The sequence below is a fragment of the Arachis duranensis genome, chromosome 5 (genome assembly GCF_000817695.3).
Source record: "Arachis duranensis cultivar V14167 chromosome 5, aradu.V14167.gnm2.J7QH, whole genome shotgun sequence".
Taxonomy (NCBI): domain Eukaryota; kingdom Viridiplantae; phylum Streptophyta; class Magnoliopsida; order Fabales; family Fabaceae; genus Arachis; species Arachis duranensis.
In genome coordinates this window covers 8,085,429-8,097,850 of record NC_029776.3, presented here as the reverse complement: position 1 = coordinate 8,097,850, position 12,422 = coordinate 8,085,429, and the positions used below count along the sequence as shown (strand labels likewise).

The following is a 12,422-nucleotide window of genomic DNA, read 5'->3' as shown; positions in this document are numbered from 1 at the left end:
AAAATATAAAAACATAATTAACGAAAAAAATGAATTAAATAAAAATGAGAATTCATATTGTTAAAATAAAACTTGGTGTATATAGTAGTAATTATTTATTTTTTATTTAATTTCAAAAACATGCTACCACTTTATTCTCTGTGTTAATTTTAGTGTGTCTTTTACTTTATTTTTTGGTTGGATTATAGTTTATATGAATGAGAAGTTTATGGTTAATTCTACAAAAAAATTTATAAATACTCTTTATTTTATATCAGTTATGTTAAGTAAAGTAGGAAATGGATATATTATCCCTCGTTATTCATGGAATAAAATAGGAACTATTTTTTTATCTCTTTGTTGCTCTTTTACTTCTAATATTTTTCAAAGCTTCTTAAAATGCTTTTGTGAAAAGTTAGAAACATGCATCATTACAAAATTTGTAGAAAACATACCAAATAGGTTGATAGTTGAGCATAAGATAATCCATAAGATAAAAGTTTGGTCAGCCCCAGTGACGGACCCAAAAAATTTATGTTGAGGGGGCAAAAATAATACACATTGTTATCAAAAGATATATTAATTTAAATTTAAAAAGAGCTCTTTTACAAAAACATCATTACTCGCATCATCAGATTTCATAAGATAACAATAGAGACAAAAAACAGCATCTTTTGAAATACTATATTCCAACCAATTGTCAAATTCATCAAACTAATCAGCATTAAATTTACGGAAAAAAGCCCCAAAATATGTTTGTAAAAAATTATGTTCTCTTGGTTGACAAGGATCTTTTTGCAAATAAGCTCATCTACATTCATTTCTATCATTTAGATCATAATTTAAAATTTTGGGTCGTTGTACAAGATCAGCTACAAGGCTTTTTACATTAAATTCTAAAAACTTCTTTTTATTAGAAGAGACTAATAAAATAACTTCAGATTCTAGTGGTAGATTTTTTCTTTTGAAATATTTTTTCATTATTATTTCTAAAAATAACAAATATATATTCTAAATTAGTAAATTGATTAATTTACTTTAGAAATTTATATGCAACATAATTACATATAATAGAATAGAATGAAAGATAAACAAATAAATAATAAGGATTACTAAATCAAAAATAAAATAAATATATAAATTCACGAAGAGAATAAAAAAATAGATCAATACCTAAATTATAATTGTTTGAATTAAAATTTGCAATCGAAAATATGAAAAAGAGAAACAATGAAATTGAAAAAAATATCGAATCATTGAGAGCTCTATAAAACAAAATAAAGAATTTAAAATTTACCTTTTGATGAAGACAAGATGACCACTGGATAAAGAATGAAAAAGAAGGTTGAAAATATGAAATTAAGAAGAATGTTTAAGAGAATAAATGGAGTTGGGATTTGAGACTGGGAGAAGACTAAATTTAATTTAGGTTAACTAATAATCAAAATAATAAAAAGATAAAATAGATTTAGGATTTTAAATAATTAGACTTAGTTTATTCGTAGTGGAGTTATTTAAAATTTAAAATGGGACATATTATATATGTATATTTTTTTTGTTTAAAAAAATAAAATGAGAGTGGGGGCAAGTGCCCCCCAATGGTTCTATGTAGGTCCGTGCCTGGTCAGCCCATATTATTGACTTCTTAGTCATTGGAATCGAAACAATTATAGCTCATCTTTAGGAGGATATAATTTGGTTTGATAATTTTTATTTGGTTTTAATTTTTATGACAACGGTAGGTTTTGATGATTATTCATTTAGTACGGTTGCAAGAAGATATGTTTAAGAAAGATGGACTTTATTTGGCGTTGTTATATATATTTATATAGTTTTATTTCTAACTAGGTTTTTTTCACATTTTTTCTTTTCTCCTCATAATATATTTATTTAGTTTACATACACAACAATTACATCGTGTGAACATAAAAATATAAAAACATTATTAACGAGAAAATAAATTAAAATAGAAATGAGAATTCATATTGTTCAAATAAAACTTGGTGTATATAGTAGTAATTATTAATTTTTTTTATTTATTTTCAGGAATATGCTACCACTTTATTTTATATCAGTTATATTAAGTACAGTAATAAATGAAGATATTATCCTTCGTTATTCATGGAATAAAATAGGAATTATTTTTTTATCCCTTTGTTGCTCTTTTGCTTCTAACATATTTCAAAGCTTCACAAAATACATTTTTGAAAAGTTAAAAACATGTATCATTACAAAATTTGCAGATAACATACCAAATTGGTGGATTGTTGAGAAAAAGATAGTCCATAAGATAAAAATTTGGTCAGCCAATGTTATTGTCCTCTTAGTCATTGGCATGGGAACAATTATAACTCATCTTTTAGAGGATATAATTTGGTTCGATAGTTTTTATTTGGCTATAATTTCTATGACAACAGTAGATTAGGTAATTATTCATTTAGTACGGTTACACGAAGATATGTTTAAGAAAGATGGACTTTATTTGTCGTTGTTATATATAGTTATGTAGTTTCATTTCTAACTAGTTTTATCCTTCCTTGAATTGTATTTTGTATTGTATAATGACAATGAATGGAAGCAATTTTTTTCTACATTTTTTTCTTTTCTCCTCATAATATATTTTTTAGTTTACATATACAACAATTACATCGTGTGAACATAAAAATATAAAAACATTATTAACGAGAAAATAAATTAAAATAGAAATGAGAATTCATATTGTTCAAATAAAATTTGGTGGATATAGTAGTAATTATTTATTTTTTATTAAATTTCAGGGACATGCTACCACTTTATTCTTTGTGTTCGTTTTAGTATGCCTTTTACTTTATTTTTTTTGTTAGGATTATGGTTAATATGAATGAGAAGATTAAGGTTAATTCTACAAAAGAATTTGTAATTACTCTTTATTTTATGAGTTATATTAACTACAGTATGATATGAAGATGTTATCCCTCGTTATTCATGGAATAAAATAGACTATTTTTTTTATCTCTTTGTTATCATTTTACTTCTAATATTCTTCAAAGCTTCATAAAATAATTTTTTGAAAAGTTAGAAATATGTATCATTACAAAATTTTCAAAAAACATACCAAATGGGTAGATAGTTGAGCATAAGATTGTGCATAAGATAAAACTTTGGTAAACTCTTGTAATCCTTTTAGTCATTAGCATCAGAACGGTTATAGCCCATCTTTTAGAGGATATAGTTTGGTTTGATAGTCTTTATTTGACTGTAATTTCAATGACAACGGTAGATTTTGTTGATTATTCTTTTAGTACAGTTGCAGGAAGATGTGTTTAAACTATTTGTATTTTCTTTGACGTTGTTATGTATAGCTATGTAGTTTCTTATCTAACTAGTTTTATCCTTCCTTAAATTGTATTTTGTATTGTACAATGACAATGAATGAAAATAGTTTTTTTCCACATTTTTTTCATTTCTTCTCATAATATATTTAATTACTTTACATACACAACAATTACATCGTATGAACATAAAAATATAAAAACATAATTAACGAAAAAAATGAATTAAAATAGAAATGAATTACATCGTATTAATTTTTTTATTTATTTTCGGAGACATGCTACCACTTTATTTTATATCAGTTATATTAAGTACAGTAAAATATGGAGATGTTATCCCTCGTTATTCATGGAATAAAATAGGAATTATTTTCTTATCCTTTATTGCTCTTTTGCTTCTAATATTTTTTAAAGCTTCACAAAATGCTTTTTTGAAAAGTTAAAAACATGTATCATTACAAAATTTGCAGATAACATACTAAATGGGTAGATTGTTGAGCAAAAGATAGTCCATATGATAAAAGTTGGTCAATGTTATTGTCCTCTTAGTCATTGGCATGGGAACAATTATAATCAATCTTCTAGAGGATATAATTTGGTTCGATAATTTTTATTTGGCTGTGATTTCTATGACAGCAGTAGATTTTGGTGATTATTCATTTAGTACGGTTGCAAGAAGATATGTTTAAGAAAGATGGACTTTATTTGTCGTTGTTATATATAGTTATGTAGTTTCATTTCTAACTAGTTTTATCCTTTTTTGAATTGTATTTTGTATTGTATAATGACAATGAATGGAAGTAGTTTTTTTTTCCACATTTTTTTTCTTTTCTCCTCATAATATATTTATTTAGATTACATATACAACAATTACATCGTGTGAACATAAAAATATAAAAACATTATTAACGAGAAATTGAATTAAAATAGAAATGGGAATTTATATTGTTCAAATAAAACTTGGTGTATATAGTAGTAATTATTTATTTTTTTATTTAATTTTAGAGACATGCTACCACTTTATTCTTTGTGTTCACTTTAGTGTGTCTTTTACTTTATTTTTTTTTGTTGGGATTATGGTTTATATGAATGAGAAGTTTAAGGTTAATTCTACAAAAAAATTTGTAATTACTCTTTATTTTATGAGTTATATTAACTACAATAAGATATGAAGATGTTATCCCTCGTTATTCATGGAATAAAATAGAAACTATTTTTTTATCTCTTTGTTGCCCTTTTGTTTCTAATATTTTTTAAAGCTTCATAAAATACTTTTTTGAAAAGTTAGAAATATGTATCATTACAAAATTTTTAGAAAACATACAAATGGGCAGATAGTTGAGCATAAGATAGTGCGTAAGATAAAACTTTGGTAAACCCTTATAATCCTCTTAGTCATGAGCATCAGAACGATTATAGTCCATCTTTTAGAGGATATAGTTTGATTTGATAGTCTTTATTTGACTGTAATTTCAATGACAACGGTAGATTTTGGTGATTATTCTTTTAGTACAGTTGCAGGAAGATGTGTTTAAACTATTTATATTTTCTTTGACGTTGTTATGTATAGCTATGTAGTTTCTTATCTAACTAGTTTTATCCTTCCTTAAATTGTATTTTGTATTGTACAATGATAATGAATGAAAGTAATTTTTTTCCACATTTTTTTCATTTCTCCTCATAATATATTTAATTAGTTTACATACACAACAATTACATCGTATGAACATAAAAATATAAAAACATAATTAACGGAAAAAATGAATTAAAATAGAAATGAGAATTCATATTGTTCAAATAAAACTTGGTGTATATAGTAGTAATTATTAATTTTTTTATTTATTTTCAGGAATATGCTACCACTTTATTTTATATCAGTTATATTAAGTACAGTAAAGTAAAAAATGAAGATATTATCCTTCGTTATTCATGGAATAAAATAGGAATTATTTTTTTATCCCTTTGTTACTCTTTTGCTTCTAACATATTTCAAAGCTTCACAAAATATATTTTTAAAAAGTTAAAAACATGTATCTTTACAAAATTTGCAGATAACATACCAAATGGGTAGATTGTTGAGCAAAAGATAGTCCATAAGATAAAAGTTGGTCAGTCAATATTATTGTCCTTTTAGTCATTGATATGGGAACAATTATAATCCATCTTTTAGAGGATATAATTTGGTTCGATAGTTTTTATTTGGCTATAATTTCTATGACAACAGTAGATTTTGGTGATTATTCATTTAGTACGATTGCAAGAAGATATATTTAAGAAAGATGGACTTTATTTAGCGTTGTTATATATAGTTATGTAGTTTCATTTCTAACTAGTTTAATCCTTCCTTAAATTGTATTTTGTATTGTATAATGACAATGAATAGAAGTAGTTTTTTTTCCACATTTTTTTTCTTTTCTCCTCATAATATATTTATTTAGTTTACATACACACCAATTACATCGTGTGAACATAATATAAAAACATTATTAACGAGAAAATGAATTAAAATAGAAATGAGAATTTATATTGTTCAAATAAAACTTGGTGTATATGGTAGTAATTATTTATTTTTTATTTAATTTCAGGGACATACTACCACTTTATTCTTTGTGTTCGCTTTAGTGTGTCTTTTACTTTTTTTTGTTGGGATTATGGTTTATATGAATTAGAAATTTAAGGTTAATTCTACAAAAGAATTTGTAATTATTCTTTATTTTATGAGTTATATTAACTACAGTAAGAGATTAAGATGTTATTTCTCGTTATTCATGGAATAAAATAGAAACTATTTTTTTCTCTTTATTGCCCTTTTGCTTCTAATATTTTTCAAAGCTTCATAAAATACTTTTTTAAAAAGTTAGAAATATGTATCATTACAGAATTTTCAGAAAATATATCAAATGGGTAGATAGTTGAACATAAGATAATGCATAAGATAAAACTTTGGTAAATCCTTGTAATCCTCTTAGTCATTAGCATCCGAACGATTATAGCCCATCTTTTAGAGGATATAGTTTAGTTTGATAGTCTTTATTTGATTGTAATTTCAATAACAACGGTAGATTTTGGTGATTATTCTTTTAGTACAGTTGCAGGAAAATGTGTTTAAACTATTTGTATTTTCTTTGACGTTGTTATGTATAGCTATGTAGTTTCTTATCTAATTAGTTTTATCCTTTCTTAAATTATATTTTGTATTGTACAATGACAATGAATAAAAGTAATTTTTTTCTCACATTTTTTCTTTTCTCTTCATAATATATTTAATTAGTTTACATACACAACAATTACATCACAACAATTACATCGTATGAACATAAAAATATAAAAACATAATTAACGAGGATATAATTTGGTTTGATAATTTTTATTTAGCTGTAATTTGTAACACCCTCACTATCAGAAGACACGCTTCTGGCTGCGCCACTCTGATAGCAAGGAGTACTACGACTACTTTACATACTAAATACTAAAATAGGAGCCTGTGACTCGACACTGTATCGCTGATTTCCTTGAAAACTGGAAATAAACACTTTATCTTAATAAAAATACAAACAGGCATAGATTCATATACAAGACTCCTTACATAATAACTCATAATATAATATACATATAAAACATATAATTCCTATCCCTCTTACAAATTTGTAATAACAAAAACGAGGGAATAAAATAATCTAATTAATACAACAACATATCAACCAAACGCAGTATAACGCTTCTTCATCCGGTTCCTGAAAAGGTAAAGCTGTAGGGGGTGAGAACCTAACCACACGGTCTCACCACGGAGTTTCAAAGTTGTCATAAGAAGATATTCAATAAGAAAACTGTTTTCAGATTCTGTGATTATCATTGTCTTATAAATACTTCTAAAATCCAATAGCTAATCGTTTAAAACCTTTTCAAAGAGGCAGTGTTTAACATTTTCAGAAACTCAAAGTCTTTCCTTTCTCATAAGCAAATCTCAATCAGAAACCAACCACACAGTCAAACAACACAGTCTTTAATTCAGCACCAAGGTTCATTCTCAAATGTAGCACACCAGGACAAACACAGGCAAGACAAACATGGAAAGCACAAGTAAGTAGCAGTTACAGCAAATAGTTAAAGTAGCAGTTAAGAACAGTTTAGCAATTAGGCAAACCAAAACAAGTTCAAACCCAAGCAAAGCATACAAATGCATATGATGCATGTCTGTCCTATGGCTGATGAGGCTCATCTGTCGGTTATCCAGCCAACCCGACAAGTCTGAATTGTCCTTAGACTGTCCCCCGACGTGCATCCCCAAGAATCTATGCATAGTTTTTTCTCAAATAATCAATATTGCTCAATGGGGGTAACATTCCCAGGAATTTATATAGTGCCCGGTCACACTTACGTCGTAGGGTCAACAGAGTATCGAGTTTTCAACCTGGTACACGTGGTGGCAAGCCACGGCACTTAATCCAGGGAACCTCGTATCTCAGATATTTCAAATTCATAAGCCATATAAACAATTCATTCATCATTCATCAATCTATATCCATTTCCAAATTCATTAAAAAATCATATTTCAAATCAATAATCCTTATCATCCTTCTTTCCGTTTCGTTCACTAACAATTCTCAATCCAAAACATAACTTTTTCTTTGATAAATGAAGTATTCTTAAATCATCATATAATGCTTAAAATTAAACCTTTTAAAATAACTACTTCAAATGAAACTTCTAATTTTATAAAATTTCGGCAGTACCTCCTCTAAAACTCGGATTCTGCCACCCTTTTCGGGTCCCATCCAAACATTTCTCAAACCTTTCCAAAACCTCAATCATTTTCTAAGCTTCGGCTAGTTCAAATATCAAATAATTTTCAAAGCGAATCAGTGCCCATAATAAATCTCTTTTTAAAATCAGACCAGCTCAAATACTAAATCATTTATAAAGTCACTAACTCAAAATTAAACCATTTCCAAAGCCAATTCCTTTACATCATCAAAAATAGCTTCAAAACCAAGAAAAGCCATTTTTCATAATAATCAAATAAATAACCTTCCAAACTAATTTCTTTTCAGCAATCACAAACTACTCAAGCAGTCAAGCAATCAGTCATTCAGTCCAGCAAGAAACCACATTTAGAAGGCAATTATAATCACAGGCATATGTTCTCTCACATTAATATCTATTTATCACAACTCTGTAGTATGAATTAGATTTTAAGAAAAACCCCTACCTCATTCTCGATTCAACTACGCGACAAACTGCATTTCTATTCTTATCCCACAACAATAGCATCAACACCGACCGTTCCAGCCGCAGCCACAGCCTCTAAACACAGCCTTAGCTCAATCCTAAAACATTAATGTCGCGTAAAACTCAATAATCTATAACAGAACATCAGCTAAAAGAGTTTGGAACAAGGAACGACTTACTGGGCTCACAAATGATCGAGAAAACGGAGCAACAGCAGCCAATGACGACGCAGCACCTTGATGCTGTATGCAGCAGCCATAGAGCTCAGCAATCAAGACCCGTAACTCGATCCTATGACACCAAGACCTCAGATCCTCAAACAATTTAAACAGAAATACTAATTTAAAGATTTCAGAACGCATCGCTTACCCAAACAGACTTAGGCCTCAATGGTGGTTTTTGGTGGCAGTGGCGGCGACGTGGAGCTCCGGCGACGCAGAGGCGCGGCCAGAAGCTTCAGCAGTGGCGGATCTGGCGACGGTTCAGACGGAGACGGCGCCGGCAACGCGAGCGGCGACTGGGCACGGCGGCTGGACAGGTCGCGGCCGGCGACGGCGGCGTCACGTGCAGCAGCAATCCATGATGATGACGATGGCGGCGCTGGCTTCATGGCGAGAAGGACGGCGGCGACGGCTCCTTCGCGAGCTCCTTCCCTCTCTCCTCGCGTTCGCCTCTTTCTCTCTCCTCCATTGTTGGCGGCGACAGCAGTGACTGGCGGTGAGCTGGGCGCAGCTGGGCGGCGGCGGGATGAGCTCGACGGTGAGGCGTGGTGGCGCGGCGCCTTCCCCTCTTCTCTTTTCTCTCCCTCTCGGTTATCACTCTTCTCCCTTCCCTGATCAGTTATTCACCCCTTTCTTTCTTCCCTTTCTTTTCTTTTGTTTTTCCTGAAGGCTAAGGCATAAAGGGTGAGGGGTTGGCGGTGGTAAATTAGGGTTAGAATAGGGTATTTTAGCTAATTTTAATAAAATTAGGGATATAGAGTATCAATTGAAAACCTAATTTTAATCTATTAAAATTACTTTAAAAATGTTATTTGATTATTAATTTACTAATTGACTTTTAGTCGAATATTTTAATTTAAACTAAAGATAATATAATTAATTTTCTTTGTTTATAAAATTAAAATATTAAATTTTAGAATCTCTAATATTTAACTAAATTGTATAAAATTCTTATTCTTTTGCTACTGTTAAGCTGTATAATTTAAATATAAAAAATTATTCAATAATTAAGTAATATTTTTAATTTAATTGTCAAAACTTGATTTAATTATTTTTAATAAAATAATTTGTAAAAGTAAAGTCTTCAATGAATAAATAAATTGAAATTAACTCATAATAATATTTTTTTTTTAAATTATGGGTCTTACATAATTTCTATAACAACAATAGATTTTGGTGATTATTCATTTAGTATGGTTGCATGAAGATGTGTTTAAGCAAGTTGGACATTATTTGGGGTTGTCATATATAGTTACGTTGTTTCATATCTAACTAGTTTTATCTTTTTTTAAATTATATTTTGTACTGGACAATGACAATGAATGAAAGTAGTTTTTTTTCACATTTTTTTTACTCATAATATATGTAATTAGTTTACATACACAACAATTACATTGTGTGAATATAAAAATATAAAAACATAATTAACAAAAAAATAAATTAAAATAGAAATGAGAATTTATATTGTTCAAATAAAAGATGGTGTATATAATAGTAATTATTTATTTATTTTTATTTAATTTTAGGAACATGCTACCACCATATTTTCTGTGTTAGTTTTAGTGTGTTTTTTACTTTATTTTTTATTGGAATTATGGTTTATATGAATGAGAAGTTTAAGGTTAATTCTACAAAAAAATTTGTAGATGCTCCTTATTTTATATTAGTTACATTAAGTACAGTAGGATATGAAGATATTATTCTTCGTTCATGGAGTAAAATAGGTACTAGTTTTTTATCTCTTTGTTGCCTTTTTGCTTCTAATATTTTTCAAAGCTTCATAAAATACTTTCTTAAAAAGTTAGAAACATGCATCATTACAAAATATGCAGAAAACATACCGAATGGGTGCATAGTTGAGTATAAGATAGTCCATAAGATTAAACTTTGGTAAACCTTTGTTATTGTCCTCTTAGTCCTCTTAGTCATTGGCATCGAAATAATTATGGCCCATCTTTTTTAGGATATAATTTGGTTTGATAGTTTTTATTTGGATGTAATTTCTATGACAAAGGTAGGTTTTGGTGATTATTTATTTAGTACAGTTGCAGAAAGATGTGTTTAAGCTATTTGGATTTTCTTTGGCATTGTTATATATAATTATGTAGTTTCATATCTGACTAGTTTTATCTTTTCTTAAATTGTATTTTGTATTGTACAATGACAATGAATAAAAGTAATTTTTTTTCACATTTTTTTTCTCCTTATAATATATTTAATTAGTTTATATACACAACAATTACATCGTGTGAACATAAAAATATAAAAGCATAATTAACTAAAAAAATGAATTAAAATAGAAATGAGAATTCATGTTCAAATAAAATTTAGTGTATGTAGTGGTAAACTGGTTACAACTTAAGATAATATCAGTAAAACAATTCATAAAAGGTCAATTTCAGCCATTTGCATGAAATGTACTGTCACCAAACTTATGTCTCTGTCCTAAATCAAATCTCAGATGAAAATAAACTCCCACAAATAACCCAAACCAAACATATAAGAATAGCTAAAGAGTGGTTACGAGAAACAGATGAGGCATATGGTGGACAAGCAATTTGAATAACTGGAGATTAGAGTAACAATGATCTGGTAGAAGACAAGGCAGAGGATGATACAGATGTTGGGCATGCCGAAAGCAAAGGTGTGGATTCAGAAGGTGGAGGTTCGCTTAAACCGGTTTTCTTATCACACTTACAAACCGGACAAAATGTTTTTCATGTGGTAAGCCAAGAATCCACGCATATAGCATGAAACTCTGCAAATAACACATTATACACAATGGAATGAAACCTAAACGCAATAAGCATCATATAAGCAATGTCAAAGAATAATGCTGAAATAAAATTGATCAATTTATAAAAAGAATATTTTATTTAATAACTCATGCTATACCTAGATAATATTAAAATTTATAAATTCAATCTTTTTAATCGTGTCAATTACATAAATTATAACTTCTGTAATGTAAGAAAAAATATATATAACACATATAATGTGTTGTTCTTTTTTTTTATTAAGTTATTAAGACTTAAAAAGATTGATGCTAACATAAATATGAATTAAAGTGACATTATTTAAAGTTATAATTGATATTTCAGTAAAGATTTTCATTTCAACCCATTCAAAAAGTTATGTATAATATGTAACAATGTTAAATTAAACTATTATGTATAATTTTAAAGAATAAATAATACTACTATTTCTATTTTTGATACTGTAATTTTATATATAATTTACATTGTATGTTTGCATAAATTCATAAAAAAGAGCATAACGCATTTTGACGAGTGAGTGTGGGGGGTTTCGGCTATCATTCCTATCGTCAAAGGCAAAACTGTAAGGCCTTGTGTGCCAAAGTGAATAATATCGTGCTAGCGGGTGGTCTGAGTTATTACAGATGGTATCAGAGTCGGAGCCTAGATTGATGTGCCAGCGAGAGCGCTGGGCTCCTTTAGGGGGGTGGATTGTAAGGTCCCACATCAGTTGGAGAAGGGAATGAAGCATGCCTTATAAGGGTGTGGATACCTCTCTCTAACATGACGCGTTTTGACGAGTGAGTGTGGGGGTTTCGACTATTATCCCTACCGTCAAAGGTAAAACCGTGAGGCCTTGTGTGCCAAAGCGGACAACATCGTGCTAGTGGGTGGTCTGGGTTGTTACAGATGGGTACTGGGCTCCC

At 28.8% G+C, this 12,422-nt stretch overlaps 1 long non-coding RNA gene and 1 pseudogene across 2 annotated transcripts; one reads left to right on the top strand and one right to left on the bottom strand.

The window, feature by feature from the left end:
• Positions 1-6,626: 6,626 nt before the first annotated feature.
• LOC107487756 (uncharacterized) lies at positions 6,627-9,060 on the bottom strand. 2 transcript variants are annotated; one of them, XR_008009312.1, is made up of 4 exons: positions 8,889-9,060; positions 8,699-8,810; positions 8,500-8,617; positions 6,627-7,038 (listed from the first exon to the last, which is right to left on the bottom strand). It is a non-coding gene; the product is annotated as an uncharacterized LOC107487756 (long non-coding RNA). The 2 variants fall into 2 exon arrangements; XR_008009311.1 differs by having other exon boundaries at positions 8,500-8,810.
• A 1,274-nt stretch (positions 9,061-10,334) lies between these two features.
• LOC110281444 (two-pore potassium channel 2-like) lies at positions 10,335-10,805 on the top strand (annotated as a pseudogene).
• The last annotated feature ends 1,617 nt before the right edge of the window (positions 10,806-12,422 follow it).